Genomic DNA, 17,859 nt, shown 5'->3' on the forward strand with positions numbered 1-17,859 from the left:
TTCTCCCACTCCCCCTGCTTGTGTTCCCTCCCTCACTGGCTGTCTCTCTCTCTCTGTCAAATAAATAAATAAATAAAATCTTAAAAAAAAAAAAAGAAAGAAAAAGTACATATCATAGAATTAGTAGAGTAATTGGGGAATATTTGTCCAGATCTTGAAGGGTGACATTAATATTAGCCTTGATAAAAATATTGCAAAGACCTAAATTGCAACAATTTAGTTTTCCCCGAACAAATCTATGACTAGTTTTTAGCAGAGAAAAAAAAAAAAAACTAAACAATATTCTGCCATGGTAATGCTAGCATTTATGTGACATTGAAAGATCTTCTGCACCTATGAACTGTTAGCATATTTTAGAGACATATTTGAAGATTTCCTTCAGATTGAGGTTCTGTGAATAATTACTTCTACAATAGATTGCCCAATGACCATTGGTGTCTTCCCCTGCAAAATGTACAGATTAAACCATTTTGAAGATCCCTTTGAGTTCATTCATGATTTTCTTCTCATATTGAGAATATCTCTTTAAATAGAACTTTGGAGGGGCATCTGGGTGGCTCAGTCAGTTAAGCATCTGCCTTTGGCTCAGGTCATGATCTCAGCATCCTGGGATCAAGGTCTGCATGGGGCTCTCTGTTCAGTGGGGAGTCTGCTTCTCCCTCTCCTCCTGGCTTGTGCTCTATCTCTGTCTCTCATCTTTAAATAAATAAATAAATAAATAAATAAATAAATAAATAAATAAATAAAATAAAACATTAGAATTAGTAGGGAAAAAAGGAAAATGAAGAGTAGGCCTACTGGTTCCTTTGTCTGGGGCCTGCCCAAAGGGCTCTTTACAAGGATGACTGTTGAAGATTCCCTTTAATCATGCTAAAGACTTCCCCCTGAATAATAACTCTTGTAATGGGCTTGTGCACCAAGAACAGTGAAATAGTTTAGCATTCACCAAAATTAACTAAATGAAACTTATTTCTATTTATAAAAAAAAAATTTTTTTAAAACACAGGTTCAGTGATTTTCCAAAGGAGAACCAAAATCATCTTCTCAATGAGTCATAGTTGTATGATGTTTTCAGAATGTGATGGTGAATAATCCAAAATGCTTAATACTAAAAGAGGAACCAAGGACCCAGGTGGTCAGAATACATGGTCATTTCTCAAAATTGACAGTTACCACATCTGAATAATTGTTTTTCTAGTTGCCAGCAGTCATCTAATACATGCAGCAAGATATTAAAAATAGTAAGAGTTCTTGATCCATTCACTCGTGTTATTTATTGTTATCTATCTTAATTCTACAGTCCATATTCTTAGAATTTTTGAGTTCATATTTAACTCTTAGACAATTATTAGGTAAAAATAAAGTTAGAAGTGTTATTAAATATCTGTCACTATATATGATTTTGAAAATAGTTTCAACACTTTTGAAAAGTCTAGATATTTACATATTTATGTAAGTAAGCCTATGGACAGTTATATTCTATTTTTAGACTTTAATACTATTAAAGTTGCCTTACAAATATAACTGTTTATACATACCTTTCAGTTTTCTGGTTCAGTAGTAGCCAATTTCACATAGGAGGTAGATTAATTAAAAATACATCATATTAAAGTGTTTGATTACTGTTGATTACGCTTTTTGAATCCCCATGCTTCCAGTTAATTTGCTTCGTTATTTACCTTGTAAAACAATGAAGTTCAATCAAATGGGTTAGAATACAAAAAAATATATATATATAAGATTCAGTCTCTATTTCTTCATCCTGTTTCATTTTTTCAACAATTATTATTTGGCAATTTAATATATATGTAGTATACATGCATATATATATATATATATATATATAATATTTACTTTTTTACTTCTTTACTGACTCTATCCCCCATGAAGGTAAGCTCCCTGTGGGCAGAGTCTGTCCTTTATACCATTAGCCCTGGCGTCTAGAGCAGTGCCTGGCACCCTATGGGTACTCAATAAATAAACAATGAATGAAATAAAGAGGTGATGACCTGGTTATCCCATATTCTTTACCTGAATGGTTAGTCAGAAGCTATAGTGCATCTTTATTTTGTTTTCAGAATGGAAGAGATGACAAAAGTAGACAAATGGGACTATGCCAAACTACAAAGCATCTACACAGCAAAGGAAACAATAGAATGAAAAGGCAACATACAGAATGGGAAAAAATATTTGCAATCTATATATCTGTTAAGAGGTTAATTTCCAAAATATTCAAGGAACTGCTACAACTCAACAACAAAACACTAATAATCAAATTTAAAAATGGGCTAAAGACTTGGATAGACATTTCTCCAAAGAAGACATACAAATGGCCAACAGGTATCTCAAAAAATGCTCAATGTCACTAATCCTCAGGGAAATGAATTCAAAACCACAATGAGATGTCACCTCACACCAGATAGGATGGCCATTATCTAAAAAAAAAAAAGAAGAAGAAGAAGAAAGAAAGAAAGAAAAAAAGACAAATAGGTAAGGTTGTGGAGAGATTGAAACCCTTGTACACTTTTGGAAATGCAAAATGGTGCAACTGCTGCAGGAAATGATATGGAGTTTCCTCAAAAATTTAAAAATAGAACTACCATGACCCAGCAATCCCACTTCTGGGTATTCATTGAAAAGAACTGAAATCAGGATCTTAAAGAGGTATTAGTACTCCCACATTCACTGCAGCACTATTCACAATAGCCAAAATGTGGCAACAACCTAAATGTCCATCAACAGATGAATGAATAAAAAATGTGGTATATATACAATGGGATCTTATTCATTCTTAAAAAGAAGGAAATCCTGCAATATGTGACAACATGAATGAAACTTGGAGGCATTATACTAAGAAAAATAAGCCACTCACAGAAGGACAAATACTGCATGATTCTATGTATATATGGTGTCTGAAAGAGTCAAATTCAAGGAAGCAAAGAATAGAACTGTGGATGCCAGAGGATGGAGGGAGGGGGCAAGGGAGAGTTGCTAACAATAAGTATGAAATTTCAGTTACAACGATGAGTAAATTCCAGACACCTGCTGTACAGTACCTGCTGTGTGTAGAGGTATCAATAATATATGGTACACTTAAAAAAATCTGTTCAAAGTAGATCTCATGTTGTGTTCTTACCACAATAAAATTGAAAAAAATAAATTGGAGGAGATGAGAGGAAGTAGCATACAGGATAAAACTCTGACAGGAGTCTTTGAATTTTGAGAAGAGATAGCTTTGCATAGCAACATGTGTTTGAATCTACAATTTAGCACCGAGATGATCATAAGACAATAGCGGTGATGATGTAGGTTGAACTTATTAGCTGAATTTCAACCTATGCTCCTGGGTCTTGGTCAATTTTACTGCTGTATAATTGACCTCCAGTTGATTGATTCAAATAAACATAGAAAAGTTCTATTCTGTTCCAGCTGCTTAGTGTGAACAGGCTCCCATGAGCTTCAGAAAGAATGAAAAGGAGAAAAACAATTAATTTTTCTCTGGAAAAGGTAATAGATGTTTCTTACGCTATCAGATGATTGAGGAAGCAAAATACGTCTGGTCATTAAAACCTATAAAATAGTTGTATGATTTATTTAGAGGACAGTTGACACCGTAATGATTTTGGAAGGGATGGGTACTTAGGTTTAACTTTTTAGTTTAACATTTTAGTTGTGATGATAAACCAAAATTAAACTAGCAGGTGTTAGTAGGTTCATTTCTGGAAGTGAGGTTTTTTTGTGGGGGGGTGGGGTGGGGAGTGAAGTGGAAGAGGGCTTTCCTCTAGTGAAATATGCTGCCTTATGTTTCAGGATTTTAAACATCTTAAATCCATATCGGTTTTTGATTACTACCCATAAATGTATGGTGGAAAAATTTAACTTAAATTAACAAGGAGATCTCTTAATTAAATCTCATAATTAAAAATATAATATTTCAACACCAATAATAAGCTTATTACCATGCTCATTATCCAGATTCCCATCTTTCTAGTACAATCATGAATTGAATTTTGACAGGATATCTGAGTTAAAGCTTTAGGTATTTGAGTTTCTTGTTAGAGTAGAAAGCTTGTTATTTCAGAATTAGCCCTTTTTTGTTAATTATGTATCCTTATCATTTTTATATAACACTTTATAATTGTATAGTATTAGAATTCATACTTTCCTCCCCATAGACAGTTTTAAATTTAGAAACAAGAAATGGATTCATCCCATAAAATGTTCTTTTGGAAAACACATTCATTATGTAAATCTGCTCTATCTTTGAAGACTTACAAACAAGGGGAAATCTGAGTATCTATTTAGAAATGAAAAAGATTCCAGAGTTTTTAGTTAGTGTTTTTTTCTAAGTCATTAGAATATTGGAATCTTCCAATTTAGGGGAATCTCATTTCTGTTTATTTACTTTTCTTGAGCAGGTCCAAAAATAAATGTAGATGTTAACTGAGCTCACCTATGCTCTTTAATAACTTTCTTCCTGACATATACTTCTTGGTGTGATGATATTTTGTATAATGCAGTTTCTCTTGTACCCTGTTTGGAGATTACCCTCCCCAATGTGAAGCCCTCTCCCATGTGAACGGTTTATCTCAGTGCACTTTATTAACCACCTCTATTATTAAAGGGAAGGGGTGATAATAACGAGACCCACTTCAAGATACAGGCAAGGAGCAAAACTGAACACTTAGATCTTTTTCTTCTTCTTCATTGGCCAGCTATCAGATCCTAACATTGAGGTTGGTTCAGGCCCAGAGTATAATGAGGAACTTTTAACTAGAACAGAGTGAAAGAGTATGAAATGCTATAGTTGTCCAAACTGAAGAGCCTCATGACTCTATGAACTCCATTTTATTCAATGAGAAACCGTATTCAAAACTGATCTTTCTCTTTCAGAAGCTACAGCCTGGTTGAGGACCCAGATACAAACAACGTGTACAGAAAAGATGGCAATGAATGCTATACTAGAGGTAAAACTGAAGTCTTGAAAGGCAAATTATAATGAACTGCATTGTGAAGGTCTTATGAGAAAAGGGCATTTGAATTGTGACCTGAAGTGTGCCTAGGACTTTTCAGGCAGATATGGGTGTTAGGATGCCTTCAAAAGTATTGGGGGAATATTCTAGTGTCCAGAGTCTGGGTTGCTTCAGAGTTGGGTGATGTGTGGTTCCTAAGACTACATTTTATCTAGTTAATGGAGTCACCCCTGATCTGTGGTCTAGGTAAGCCTAGGTTTGGGCTGACTCACCTGATGATGCTGCGCATACTCAGAAACCTAAGTACCAGAGGTCTAGTATCACTGAGACTCTTTGGTGTGTGCCAACACACAGGTGACGTGAGTTCACAGGAGAAAACAGTTATTTTCCTAGTTGTGTTTCCCTCTGCCTCTCCACCACTCTCATCTGAGTATGATGTGGGTAGGTAAATTTATTAGGTTTGCGGCAAAGTAGAAGCACTGAGAGGGAACTTGGGAAATTATATAATTATTGGTGCTGTTAAGCTTTCTCTTTCAAATAAGGATTTGAACGGATCGTTGCTTGACTTCCCACAGTATGAGCAATACCAGGTATTAATAAAATCTCCTAAGACTTTGCCTTGCATTGTGGTATAATATTTGCCATAGTTTCTTTTTCTGCACTCAGCCACCAGGAGCTTGCTGGAGAAAAATTACTAAACTCAAAATCATTCCACTGAGTTTATGACAAACTATTGTTCTTAGACCAATTTGGTGAGTGTTTATCTTTCTTTAGGAATATCTAATTTCTGTAAGGTTTGGCAGTTTCCAAGCAAAACCCTCAACTGTCTTACCCTACTAATCTATTTGACGTGCTTCCGAATGATTGAAATTTTATCGCACTCAATTCAGGCTGACCTCTAGAACCCCCTACCCCCATATTTAGTAATTTAAACTATACTCAAAAAACCCTACTTAATTGGCTCCCTCAGGGACACAGAAAATCAGATAGTTCTTCTGCTTCTAATCCACCAGGGAACACTACATGTAGTCACTCACCTACTTGCAGAAAGCTGAAAAATTATTACCATGTGAGTAGAAAGAAGTAATAATTACATTTACTTGTTATGGCATGGGTGACTAATTTAAATGCTTTCAGGGACCATGCAGATGACAAAAAAGAAAACATGCACACACACACACACACTCACACACACACACACACTCAAGCTGGCAAGTGAAACTCAATGGGTGGTTGCAGTTGGATGTATCCTGAACTTCTTACATCTTGTCTAATTGTATCCAAAAATTTTTAAATTGTGTTAAGGGGACCCCCGAAATATGTCTGTGGAACAAATGTGCTTCAAAAGAGGAGGTACTTAAACTTTCTGAGGACAAAAATAATATGAGATCCTTGAGTGACTCTTAAATGAGACTTAAAACAGTGACTGGAAAAGAGTAAACTCTATTATGTCAACTATTATTATTGCGTAAGAATCCTTCCTTTGTTCATTGGAAATATAAACTTCACGTGCATCACATCTTCACACAAATATTTCATTAGTATCCATCAGTTCTTGGGTGACTATTCATTCCTTCAACAGTACTTCTGAGCAGCTACCACATGCCAGACATTGTCCGAGGAATTGAGGGTTCAGTGGTAAACAAGGTAAAATTCTTATTTATTTATTTATTTATTTATTTATTTATTTATTTATTTATTTGACAGAGAGAGAGACAGCCAGCGAGAGAGGGAACACAAGCAGGCGGAGTGGGAGAGGAAGAAGCAGGCTCCCAGCGGAGGAGCCTGATGCGGGCCTCGATCCCAGGACTCCAGGATCACACCCTGAGCCGCAGGCGGAAGCTTAACGACCAAGCCACCCAGGCGCCCCTAAACAAGGTAAAATTCTTATCCTCAGTGGAGCTTAGTCTCATGGTAACAATAGACACTAACCATAGTTATAATAAGACATGACAAATGCTACAATATGGAAGCTATCAGTGGCTATAGGAACACATTTTGGGGTACGAACCTAACCTAGAGATAAGGAAGGCTTTGTGGAAGCATCAGTTTTGGTGGTGATATTTGGTGAGATCATATCTTGAGGGCAGTTGTCAATTACCTGTTTTAAGTTAATTATTCTCCATTTTTATCTTGAAAGGAAAACAAAGATTTGTTCTTGTTGGAAGTAATTGTTCTTTTTTTATTTTATTTTATTTTATTTATTTATTTGAGAGAGAGAGAGAGAGAGACAGCCAGTGAGAGAGGGAACACAAGCAGGGGGAGTGGGAGAGGAAGAAGCAGGCTCCCAGCAGAGGAGCCCGATGCAGGGCTCGATCCCAGAACACCAGGATCACGCCCTGAGCCAAAGGCAGACCCTTAACGACTGAGCCACCCAGGCGCCCCGGAAGTAATTGTTCTAGACTTGGGTTTGTTGTCCCTAATTACTATATGTCTGCAAGTATTAGCTGATGTAGACTTGCAAAATAGCTGATATACTGTAGTAATACAACATGGGATGTTCCGATTTGATTAGATGCTTTTAGGTCTAAAAGCATTTATAGCATTTTATAGCATCAGGAAATGGCGTAGCACTCAGTTCCATGACTGGGGCACAAAATGCAGTACATGTGTATAATTAGTGACCAATGTATACAGTGGTATTTTTCTCCTAGTCATGGATTTAGAAACCAAAGATGTCAAAGTGGGAGAGTTTCTTCTCACTGTTAAGCCCCTTGATATATTTATAAAAACTTTTTAAACTATTTCTGATACTCTTGATCAAATAGCTTAGAACTTTTAGTATCTAAGAGATTAAGTCCACAAGTTTTTCTATCAGTATAGCATCAATAAATACTAGTTTTTATGTTTTAAACCTCATCTAAAAGGGATCATAGCTTCTGTATCCTTAAGTAACATGTTTCTTCAGCCCAATGTCACATTTTTGGTATTTATCTATATGGGTAGAGATAGCTCTATTTAATTCATTTCAATGATTGTATGAATTTACCATAATTCGTCTTCCACTTTTGATGGACATTTAGGTCATTTCCAATTTTGTGTCTATACAGTCAATATTATCATGAACATTCTTGTATATGTCTTTTGTATACATAGTTCTCTGCATACCTAGAAGTAGAATTTCTAGATTTTAGGGAAAATCTAGCTCTAGCTTTATTAAGTAATATTAATAGTTCTTCAATATGTTTGTATACATTTACAACACAAAAACAGTATATAAGCCTTAGTATTGTCAGACTTTTCTGATATGTACCAAACTATCTCAGTTCTGTTTTACCTTGCACTTTCCTAATTACAAGTGGGATTGGTTATCAAGGCATATATTTATTGGGCATTCAGAGTTTCTTTTTTTCTGAATTGTGTCTTAAAATCATTAAAACCTAAGTTCTTTGTCAAATCTTTACAAATTTTCCCATGGCAAAAAAGAATCAGTGCCAACTTCTCACTTTTGTTTTTGTTTTTACCTTCCCCTTTGGGGTAGTCAACATCAGTCCTCTGTTCCCAGATTGAATTTTTCTTTTCTCTTTTTTAAATTAAAATTTTAAAATTGAATTTTTTGTCATATAAACTAAATAAAACCTTAATATTTTACATCTGTGATTCATTTTCAAGGACTTCATGATTAATTAACCACCACCAGAGATTTATGCAAATCAAACTATTCTACTCACTGGCAGGCGTTACAGTCATCTCCGACATCTTCCTTCTGGTGTCATGCCCTAGACTCTTCCTCTACAGGGTTTTTTTCATTTCTACTGAGATTATGGAGCCTGTTTTAACTCTAATGTCTTTCACGATGACTCTAAGCTTGGGGAGACAGTCAACAAATTTGACTTTTATGGTTACTGATACTACCCATACGAATGTCTGTCACAACATTTTTAAAAAGGGAGGTTTTTGTTTTTGTTTTTTAACAAATGTTTTTAACAAAAACGTCCTTTAAGGACAATGTTAAGGGAAAAAATGAGATATTTGTGAATGGTAGCAGCAAAACTCCATTTTTCTTATTTGCCCAAGGATTTCTGACATGTCAAATTCCTTTAGAGTGTCAATGTTAGGTCCAGGTTTATTAAACATACTAATAAAGTTGAGGAACATATTAGGTGTTTCAGATGACAAGTTATAAATATATTTTCTGGTAAGTACTTCGATTTTAACAAATTTCGACCAATCTAAATTCAGCTGTGCCTTCCTTAGTCATATACCCTCAAAGTTCAAAATAACAAATTTTGACATATAAATCGGCAAATTCTTGCCATTTTTCTGGTTTGTTAGTCTTCTCTACACAAATTTGATCCTACATATGATACCCTGAGGTATTCTGGAGTCTGGTTCTAGTTACTTGTGTAATAATGGTGGGCTAAGGCATGAGAGGAATTATTAACTACCTCTTCTAAAAGAGCTTCCTCAGGCAAGGAAATAACAGCTTTTTTTTTAAGCCAGTGAGAAAGAGCCCCCTTAGGCAGTGGCAGTCAGTGCAGAGTGCTTCATAGGAGAAGAACGGGTGAGTCACTCCTTCCTTTCCATCTTCATGATCATTGTCTTACGGCCGTAAATGAAAAGCAAACGAACAATTAAGTTGTATGTTACTAAACTACAGAATCAGTTGAATTCTTAGTCTTTTATGAGCATCAGTTTATTCTTTAATTTGGAGTTTTAAGCGTGGCATTCTTTTGCATTGCCATGGAGATGAGTCACCCTACCACAAGGTGCCCAAATCCCCATGCCCTCCGAAATGTTTTATGGCACCAGTGACTTGCTCTCAGGGAGACTGTGTTCGAGGTGATATTAAGTTAATACTTGAATTGGCTATTTTCTCATAGGCCTCCCAATTTTCCATCCTAGGACACAATATATATGTGTATGTCTGTATCTATAGCCAAAGGTATACCTCCCTCTCTATCTGTGTATGTATGCATGTTTACGTGTATACATTTGTGTGACATTATTTCTCTTCTAGCCCATCTCAACAGCACAGTCCCAAATACCCTATAACTCTCCAAGTGTCTGTGATTAGTTCTTTTTCTTGTATCCTTATCTATATTAATTGGAGTCTTTCTTTGCAAACACACAAAACTGATTTTGACAAACTTAAGCAAGAAGCAAATTTGTTGAAACCATAAGGGAGTTTATAGAACGAAACACTGAGAGTTTATAGAATTGTAAGAAAGGTGGGAGAACAAAGTCAAAAAATGGATTGAAACCATGGAATTCTGGGAGATGGAAGAAGCACGGACTCCAGGAAGAGCTTTGTAACAGTACAGACTGGGTGCTGCACCGAATTGTATGAACTACAGATTTTCCGTCTATCCTTGCATAATGATTTCAGTACTTAAATCCTAGAAGGTAGTATCATTTGTACAAGTATAGATCGTTTACTGGGGAGTAAGGAAGGAATTTGTGGCTCAATTTGAAAGGGGAAATGGATGCTGAATGACCCAAACTGGCAAGCATGTCCTACACGTGGACAAATTATGAGCCAATATCACTTTTGAAAATAGATATAATATTGTGTTTTTGTGTTTTGATCTATTTTGAAATATTTTAATAGATGAGCTTTATCCAATTTAGATTGTCATAATTTAATATATCTGTTTTACTTTTGTTACATTATTTTATGCTCTCTGATGTTTTTTCCATGTACTTCCTTCACTGAAAAGTTTTTAATTTTAAAAGTCTAGGGGCGTCTGGGTGACTCAGTTAGTTAAGCCTCCTACTCTTGGTTTCAGCTCAGGTCATGATCTCAGGGTTGTGAGATCCAGCCCCACATAGGGCTTTGAGCTGGGTGTGGAGCCTGCTTAAGATTCTCTCTCTCCCTCTCCACCTGCCCCTCCCCTCTCCCTCTCTTAAAAAAAGTAAATTAAATAAATAACTAAAAGTTTATATAAAATATAAACTCAAAAAAGGGATATATTCACAGTATATAAATAGTCTTTATTTTTAACAAATATCATTATGTACTATATACTGTATTTTAAATAATTTATTAAGACCTGCAAATACCTCCTGGAGAAATCGTCTACTGAATAAGTTTTTTGTTCTTTTTTTCAAGAAATACTGCATTTTTTATCTTTTTTTCTCCACATTGACTACAGTCTTAGATATGAAATGATATGAAATGAGTTGTTCCTTAGACTCATTTCAGGAAAACCTGAAAATGTTAAGAATTTATCTTAACTGAAGGGGTGGTGATACACATTTCAGACGCAGAAGAGTCAACATACTGTGAAGGTGTCTGTAGTATTCATGTGTATTACAATTTCACTGTTATCGAATGGCATATAATAGGAAATTATGTATGTGTTTGCATGAATGTGGTGTATGTGATTGTTTCATATAAAAAGCCACATGAAGCAATGTTCTCCACAGAAATTGGTGGATTCCATTTCCCCAAAACACCAACACCTCCGTCTGAATATGTCACCTCAGGAGAGCCGTGCAGTCACGGATGTGAGCAGGGACGAGGAGCAAACCGGCAACATGTAGGTAAGAACAAGTAAGTGTCAGAACGGCCTGGTAGAGCTAAATGCCGGGAAACTGGACATCTGAGCTAGAAAGGAGTCTTGAACCAGACAGTTTATCTGGAGTTGAAGCATGAGCAGAAGGCCGAAATCAAAACCTAGCCTAGAGGAATCGGTAGATTATTGCTGGCAGAGAGGAGAGCAATACAGGAAATTAAAGGTCAGTCAAACAGGGCGGTCAGCACAAAGTAGCAGACAGAAATCCTGCAGCAAGAAATATCTATTCGGGAGAAGCAAGCTCCTTTTGCAGTTCTCCTTGAGGAACTGGTTCCAATAAACACTCCTGAGAGGTTAAATTTGTGAAAGAGGGATTGGTTGCTAAAATGGATCCTGACTTGACAGGAAACAAAGATTAAAGACAAAGGCTGAGACAACGCATGGGGACTAGCAGTGTTTTGGAGGAATCTTTCAATGACAAAAGTCTGTGGAAAGAAACGCCATGGGGGTGGGAGGGGCTCCTTTCACGCAGTATAATGTTGCAGAAGAAACTATTTTACATCCCTTCCATTCTTTTCATCTAGCTGTTAGACTTTAAAGAATTCTTAGAGACTGTGTTTTATGCTTTGATCTAACAATTAGTCAAGTTAATAAAAAAAATAAGCAAGCGAATAGGAAAGAATTATGAAACAAACGCTTCAATGCAACTGAAGCATTTGAGGTTTATATATCTCGCACTGACTTTTAGCTGTGAAACTAACTTTTTCTCTATGGGAGGAGAAAACGTTTTTTAACTTTTAATTTTGGAATATTTAAAATCTACAGAAAAGTAGAGAAAGGGGCACAATGGACAACCATTTATCTTCTCGTAGCTTCAACAATGATACGTTTTCTGCCGTTTTTTGTTTTGCTTGTTGCCCCCATCATGTGCTGTATTTGTTTTCAATTATTTTACAGAAAATCCTGGATTCACGTTACTCAAGTAGAAATGCTTCATTATATGTATCTAATAGATTATGACTGTTTCCAAATATAATAATACCAATATCACGCCTGACAATTCTACAGTAACTCCGTAAGGCAGCATGTCTTTGTCTATAGGAAATAGAGCTCGTACTGTCTCTTTCTTAAATATATGTAACACATAAGATGATTCATGTTCCAGGTTTATAGAAACACAAGAGACACTTTGAGTTTCGTTTGTAAACAGGCCACACGTTACTATTTTCCTAAGGGTGTGAGTGTTTCTGAGAATACTGACAACGTCATGTGGTAGACGCAGTATCGAGTCAGACAGTACATCCATTTTTCCTAATACTCTCCTGCTGGCTATGACATTTCAGCGAAAAGAGGATTGGGATGGTATCAGGGACTATCATGGTTGAAAAGTAATATTTCATTTCAACATTGGAGGAACTAAGCATCTGTCCAACTTTAGATGTTATCTTTGGCTAGAGACCTGTAATTACTGTCACAGCCCAGACGGAAACCAGGTGTGAGGGATGTGTGTTAACTCTCTCTTAACCAGGAGCTCTGTTATAGGTGCTAATGTGAGAGACATTCGACATAGATTCCTCAGGAAGTTCGAAGAGTCTGGAGAAATAATTTTATCCACCTGTTTGCGTCTAAAAAAGTCCAGAAAGTGCATCTGAGATACCAGAAAGAAATCATCAGGGGAACTACTCACCCAAAGCCTCTGCACATTCATACAAATTGCAATGGTCTTGCTTACATGGCAAAAGAATAATATAGAAATAATTTTTCACTTGTAAGAAGATAAGCATCATATAATTAGTCTCCATCACTGATTATTTTTTGAGGGCTCGTTTGCCCCAGGCTTCATGTTTAATGTGAGTTCATTTTCTACTCTCAAGGCATTCATGGTTCACGAGTATGGTGAAATAAGGAAATATTTTATGGTTATTCATTAATACTGCAACATATACATTTAAAAATCATAGAGAAGAAATAGAGACTAATTTGGCTAGAGACTGGATGAAATAGTAGAGGACCAAATAGGAAGCAGGCATAACATCTAATAAATATTAGGTACAAAGTGAACATCAAAAATTAAATAATAAAGTATCTTTTCTGGTTTACATAATTTCTCGGGGGCCATGTGCTTTTTAAGAGATTGTAGTTACATTTACCCAAGACAGATGTCATACAGAGAAAAAGCTTAGTAACAGGAAAATGTGGGCATTGGAGTCAGCTGGACCTAGGTATACATAATATTTTTTCCATTTAAATATTTTGTGTGACATCTGGTTTTTTTTAATATCAATAGACTTGGTTATATAATAAGGATAAAAATCTTAATACAAATAAAGATCAACAGTGATAAAACACAGAAAGCATTTACACTCTATAAAGGTTAGTTCCATTACCTCCATTAACCAGTATAAAAGAAGAACCATGGAATAATTTTGAGATGGAGTAGGTGGAAGGACATTGTTACTAAGGTGGAAATAATGAATTATATAAGAAAACTATATGTTGAGCCTTCTAAATGAGCCCAGAAGATTTTAAGTCCTACTGAGACCATATACTTTATTTTACTCATTTTCTTAATTTACTAGGACCTGGATCAGATATTGAACAAGGTAGGTGCTAAGTCAACTCGTTGCTTAATGAATATAAAAAACTATTTTTAAGATTGAAGTTTATATAACTCAAAATTGGCTTTTAGCTATGAAACTGACTTTATTCATCATGGTGGGAGAAAACATTCACTGTGCTCTAACTCCATGTCTTATATAAGCCAAGATGAATCTGGTTGCCCTGGCAAGCAGACATGAGTAAAAGGGATGGAGCAGATGCTTGCCTGCGAAGGTACACACAACTCCAGCCTTGTCGTACCTGGAATGGCATGACATTTGACCTTGAAGTGCCACAGAAGGCAACTCAGAACCACACTGGAACTTACTGCTGCATGGCCTCTAGTCAACTTAACTCTTGTCAGCAGACGCTGCTGTCATTTTTCAAGGACTAGATGAAGGAATCAACTCCACCATCTTCCTCATTATTTTTGTCGCCCCTGGAGTGGGTGTAATCACCATAGTACTGTTTTTGAGCTTTTGACCCTGCAAAACGGAGAGATGGAAATTGCCCTATAGGCAGACAGAGAAGAACAAAGAGGAGGAAAACGAGCTTGCTGTTCAACAAGCAGAAAAGTGCAACACACATAATTGTTAAATCGAAAGAGCTTTTTGCATCCAACTCTTGATTTCGGCTCAGGTCATTATCTCAGGCTCTTGGGATTGAGCCCCAAGTCAGACTCCTTGTTCAGCAGGGAGTCTGCTTGTCCCTCTCCCCCTGCTCTCTCTCTCTCTCAAACAAATAAATAGATAAATAGATAAATAAATAATAAAATCAAAAGAAAGAACTATTTGATAGAAGGTGACTTCTACTACCGAGGTTTCCTAAGGGAGGGAAGAGTTGGTAGAAGATGAAGGAAGAAACATTACCCTAATCTGATTAAAAACAGAGAACCTGAATAGATATATTTTCAAAGAAGACATACAGATATTTAACAGATACATAAAAAGATACTCAATATTACTAACCATCAGGGAACTCAAAAGCAAAACCAAAATGCCATATTATTTCACACCTGTCAGAATGTCTATTATCAAAAAGACAAGAAACAAGTGTTGGTGAGGATGTGGAGAAAAGGGAGCCCTGGTACACTGTTGGGAACATAAACTGATACAGCCACTATGGAAAACAGTACGGAAGTTCCTTAGAAAGTTAAAAATAGATCAACCATATGATTCAGAAATCTCACTGAAGAAAACAAAAACACTAATTTGAAAAGATATCTGAACTCTTATGTTTATAGCAATATTATTTACAACAGCCAAGACATGGAAACAACCTGAATGTCCATTGATAGATGAATGAATAAAGATGTGATGTATATACGCATGATGGAATATTACTGAGCTGTAAAAAAGAATGAAATCTTGCCATTTGTGACAACATGGATGGACCTTGAAGTCATTATGTGCAGTGAAATAAGTCAAAGGACAGATACTATACAATCTCGCTTATGTGTGGAACCTAAAACAAACAAAATCACCAAACTCATAGAAGAGATCAGATTTTTCTTTTTATTATATCTATATAAGAAGATGGACGTTAACTGAACCTATTGTAATCATTTATTTCACAATACAGTTGACCCTTGAACAACATGGGTTTAAACTGCAACGGTCCACTTATATGTAGATTTTTACAGGTTAGTACTATAAATGTATTTTCTCTTTTTTATGATTTTCTTTTTAGCATTTACTTTTCTCTAGCTTACTTTATTGTAAAAATATGTTGTATAATACATATATAAAATGTGTCAATTTAGTTTATCATTAAGGCTTCTGTTCAACAGTAGGCTATGAATAGTTATGTGGATTTTGACCGTGTGGTGAATTGGCACCCATAACCCCTGCATTAAGGGTCAACTGCATATATAAATCAACCATCTTCTGTATGACTTAAACTTATACGGTAATGTACCTCAATTATTTCTCAATGGAATTGGGGGGAAAAAAGCATTAATCCTCCAAGTTCAGGGTTCTTCTCTAATGCAAATCACTGAGTATGCATGCATCATTTAGGGCCACCAGCATTGTCCTTCCCCATGGAACTTGAAAGACATGGAGAACCAAACACAAATGAAAATGAAGTTTAAGTGGTGAAGTCCTTTGTTTCTGACATAGCAATCTGGAATTTTCTTCCACTATCTATGAAACAGTAATGAAAAGAGTAAAATCTCATACCCTGTACAATTCTTGGTATGTCAGGTAGTGAGGGGAAGCAAACAGGGAAAAAGAAGAACTAATGTTATAAACAGTTTACAGCTATTGCTAGATAAAGATGAAGTGAAAAATAATACAATGAAAATTAAATAGCATACATGTGAAATATACGATAGAATCTTAAGTTATATCCACAGATATCTAGGATACAAAATAACTACTAGACAGCTGTGAAGACAGGTGTTGTCCAGTCAAAAAAGTGAGTGTGTAAATTCACTTTTTGATAATGTGTTAAAGAATTAGATTAGAAAGAACCTGGGTACATAAGCCTTTAAGAAGATAATGTTAATTGTTTTCCTTAAACAAAAGCATCTCTACCCCACCACCTATACCAAGAAAAGCCTCCATCCTTTTGAATCAATTCTATCCACTTAAAAAGCATCTAGTGACCACTCTCCTCTCCATAGAATGGGCTGTCAGCTCTGGTAGGTGCTAGGAACTCAAGACTAGATTCTGATGGAAGGCAGGAAAAATAATTTGGAAGATGCCCGATAGGAAATGGCCGTGATAACAGCAAATGGTGACGTCAGTCAGTACCTGTCAGGAAAGTTACCACATTCAGAATTACGTACTTGAAATTTGGGGTTCCATACAGAATGCACTAATGGAGATGGCCTAAGGAATTTCCCCAGAGATGAGGTTATGCTATGAGATATAAAGTGACATTCCAGCAGAGATTTGGGCATCTTTACCTATGAATAACTGAGGATAAAAGCAAAATAAAACACAACAGCTTAGGAAAAAGGTCCCCTTTAAGGAAGCTGATGTATAAATTACAGCATAGAAAGTTCAAGGCATTTGATCCCAACTGCTGGATGTTGAGATAAGAGAGTCAGGGGTTGATGAAGGAGAAGAAGAAAAGAAGTAGCATAGGGATCAGGGGATTGTAGAGCAGCCATACCAAGAACAGTAAGGATGGAAAGAAGATGGTTAATCACGTTTAATACGGTTAGGAAGTAAAGGAGGAAAATACGTATCTGCAGAAGTATTGTCCCACAAAAATATAATGCAAGCAGTATTTGTCATTTTAAACATTATAGAAGCCACCTTAAAAATGTGAAAAGAAACAGGTGAAATTAAGCTTAATAACATATTTTATTTTATCTAATATGTCCCTATTATCATTTCAAAATGTAATCCATACAAAATTTTAATAAGATGTTTTATACTGTTTTTCATGCTAAGTGTTTGAAAGCTGATGTTTTACATGTGTAGCACCTCACCACTGGACTAGCCATATTTCAAGTGCTGAATCGCTCTATGCAGCTGAGACCTCCCCTGTGAGACAGTGCAGATCTAGACTAGGAAATACAGAATTATTAAACTTGATGGGGAGAGTTAGGAAGACAGTTCTAAGAAATATATAATTCTGTATAAAGTTCCAGATCAATTAAAGAACTTGCTTTTGGAAAATTAATTAGAAGAGGAAGGGGTAATGAAATGTAAATTCTCAGAATACAAGAATACGGTCTCTAAGTAGAATGAGACTAAAGGTTTCCTTGTAAGGGAATACAAGCAGGAGTTAGGGTAAAGAAAGAAAAAAATAATTTTCATTCCTGATAGGATAGCTCCTATGCTGTACGTTGGGGGCAGTAAACCCTATGAGAAAAA

At 35.8% G+C, this 17,859-nt stretch overlaps 1 long non-coding RNA gene across 1 annotated transcript in view; it reads left to right on the forward strand.

Moving 5' to 3' along the window:
- The first annotated feature begins 2,083 nt into the window (after positions 1-2,083).
- LOC123793384 (uncharacterized) overlaps positions 2,084-17,859 on the forward strand; it is a 102,007-nt gene continuing 86,231 nt past the window's right edge. The window contains exons 1-4 of the long non-coding RNA XR_006779933.2: positions 2,084-2,490; positions 4,894-4,967; positions 6,681-6,851; positions 11,343-11,459. This is a non-coding gene — a long non-coding RNA (uncharacterized LOC123793384). The remainder of the gene's footprint in view (positions 2,491-4,893; positions 4,968-6,680; positions 6,852-11,342; positions 11,460-17,859) is intronic.

Source organism: Ursus americanus, chromosome 13 (assembly GCF_024610735.1).
Source record: "Ursus americanus isolate L20-20 chromosome 13, mUrsAme1.1.p, whole genome shotgun sequence".
NCBI classification, from domain to species: domain Eukaryota; kingdom Metazoa; phylum Chordata; class Mammalia; order Carnivora; family Ursidae; genus Ursus; species Ursus americanus.